Genomic DNA, 2,724 nt, shown 5'->3' on the forward strand with positions numbered 1-2,724 from the left:
ATCCTTGCCCCATATGGGACTAAAATTCCCAGCACCTTTGCCTCACTATAAATTTGAGCCTAGTTACGGCCTTGTATATTCATGTAGAAAACAAATGGTTAATTAAAATATAGCTTCCTCCATTAATAAGAAATTAATTAAATACGTATCTATACCCCTCTCTTACTAATGTACGCATAGGCGTCGGAACCGGGGGGGGGGGGGGGGGGGGCTTAGCCTACCTATAGCTACTTATTTGCAAATTATATAGATTACATAATGTAGGCTTTGGAATTTACCTGTCTCTGTTGGTTTACCCCCACCCCCCACCCTCTCTAATAGCCCCCCTTTCATTTTGCTTCCGACGCCTATGGTACACACACTTGTGTTAATAATTTTTCTTTTCTTTCTGCATACGAGATCATGAGGGGGAGGGGCTGGCAGATTTTAGAAATAAATACTTGCAGATCAGTGATCTCGCCCTTCCACGAATCAGAGTTTTTGAATTTTTTTTTTTGCTTGTTAGACTTTTCAATGAGAAAAATAAATAATCTGTTCTTCATCTTGTTGATCGGAAATAAATATTCATCTGTCCTTCATTGACATGAGAATGAAAAAAATTTGACTTGGAAAAACTTGCCACCCCCCTCCCCTTCCCTCAGAATCAAATGGTGGTCCCTTATCCTATTTTGAATCAATCAGGGGGGGTCTCTTGTCTCCTGTTTTTGGTAATTTATTGAAAAATATATGAACACAATGTACATGCTGGAAATAAGATATTGATGGACATCAGTACCCTCCACACAAAATATGTATGCAATAAGATTTTCAAATCTTAATAGCCTTTTCAACACCTGTACAGTAAATATATGAAAAAGTCAAATTATTAGTTCTAGAAATTTTATTTAATAAACATTTCTTTACAAATCCAATGACAGACTAGGAATGCAGGGCAGGTGCAAATTATTTCCATCACCTCATGTTCTTGTGGATAAAATGAATTCTGAAAATATGAGAAAAAATCAGGAAATACCATTATTGAAAGTAATTTGTGTTTAAAAAAAGTGAAATAAAAAAAAATGCATTAAAACATTTAACATAGAATGCATATACATGTTTTCAATTCTTCTGTTAGTTTTTAATTATTATCAAAACAATTCAATAATCTTGCCAGGAATATTGTATGGTTTATAGCCAATATTGAGCATACCAGTTTCCTTAAATGATGGATTAACTTGCTGCCTGAATGAATCCATTAGTCCAACATTTGGGAATAGCTAGGCCTACAACACAATATATAAAGTATGCAGTTATATGCTATAAGATTACTAAATATACATTGTCGAATAAAATGGCATTACATTTGACAAAGCAAATTATGCTACATTGTATACTGTAGTGAATTTATGTTATTCATATAAATGGCAAAAAAAATGTGTTACAGAACTTCTCTGGGAAAGTGAAACCTCTGACATTTACAACAGTTATTAATACTAGAATATTTTCTAAACAAAATCCTGAGTTTCACCATTACCAAAATGAAAAAAAAAATTATATAGCACATGCATACTTTAAAAATGTGAAATTTTAATTAGAAGTATACATACATGTACCCTGTGGAGAAATGATTCATTTTTTATTTATTCATTCTTCATGTTCTTTAAGCCTGAAACTCTGGACAGCTACAATGATAAAAGTATTATACAAATATTTTTAATGTACATGTACATGTAATCTAAACAAAAAATGAATATTTTTTTTTCATTAATATAAAAATTCTAGAAAATTACAACCAGTTGAGGTTCTACGTTTTCAACATAATGACACTGATAATTTTTTTGAATTGTGTAGCATATTAGTATGTCAAATGACATGATCATTGCTTGTTTAGGCCTAGTCACTAGTGAACCATTGACTGAAACAATGAAAACATCTCATTTAATTTAGTTTAAATTTGTGTTGTTAATGACCTCCATTACTACACATATTGTCTCAAAGAAAATGAGCTAATTGACAAGAACTCAGTACATATTTAGTGCAGTTAAATTTTAATAATTCTAAAAAGTGATAAAGTGTGCAACTTAGTATAGGGGGGGGGGGGGGGGGGTACACACAAGGCAATGTATTACAATTTTTCACTGACTGTGATAAATAATACATCTAAATGAACACGCACACACTCGGGGTTTTTCTTTGATGTTGATAAAAGCATGAAGAATACATATTGTAGATCTATACATGTATATGTACCTACATATGCGCATACATACCTGGCCTGGAATATTAGTAATGGATCTACGGAGCTTGTGCAAATCGTCTCTGTTTTCTGACATTCTCCGAAATAATGTCCTCATATTCTCGTAAAAGGGAGAAGCAATGCCTTGTCTCTTATCCTATCCCAATTTTCTTTAAAGATTGTGTGGTTATTGCATTTAAATCCACTGCAAATCTCAGCTGATGTGGCCACGCTTTTTAGATGTAAACAACATTCCGTGTCACCGAGTGCAAGCGCTTGGCTGAAGCCGAATGCAGACAAACGACACATTAAAAAGAGAATTATTTTAAAGACATGCTATTAAATATATGAGAAAATCACTAATTATTTTCCATTTAAACATGAAAATATTGCTGTTTATTACAAAGTCTTGCAAATATCAGTAAATAGTTATTTTGAGCACTATTTCCTTATATGGATCAATCAGGGCGGAGCAACTGTCATGACGTCAGACCTCATTATGACTTCAT

At 33.0% G+C, this 2,724-nt stretch overlaps 1 long non-coding RNA gene across 1 annotated transcript; it reads right to left on the bottom strand.

Annotated features, from left to right (window-relative positions):
- Positions 1-911: 911 nt before the first annotated feature.
- LOC134281456 (uncharacterized) lies at positions 912-1,704 on the bottom strand. The gene is made up of 3 exons (XR_009995091.1): positions 1,593-1,704; positions 1,190-1,262; positions 912-982 (listed from the first exon to the last, which is right to left on the bottom strand). It is a non-coding gene; the product is annotated as an uncharacterized LOC134281456 (long non-coding RNA).
- Between the last annotated feature and the right edge of the window lie 1,020 nt (positions 1,705-2,724).

Source organism: Saccostrea cucullata, unplaced genomic scaffold, assembly GCF_032062105.1.
Source record: "Saccostrea cucullata isolate Sc308-1 unplaced genomic scaffold, CSIRO_AGI_Scuc_v1 ctg7891, whole genome shotgun sequence".
Taxonomy (NCBI): domain Eukaryota; kingdom Metazoa; phylum Mollusca; class Bivalvia; order Ostreida; family Ostreidae; genus Saccostrea; species Saccostrea cuccullata.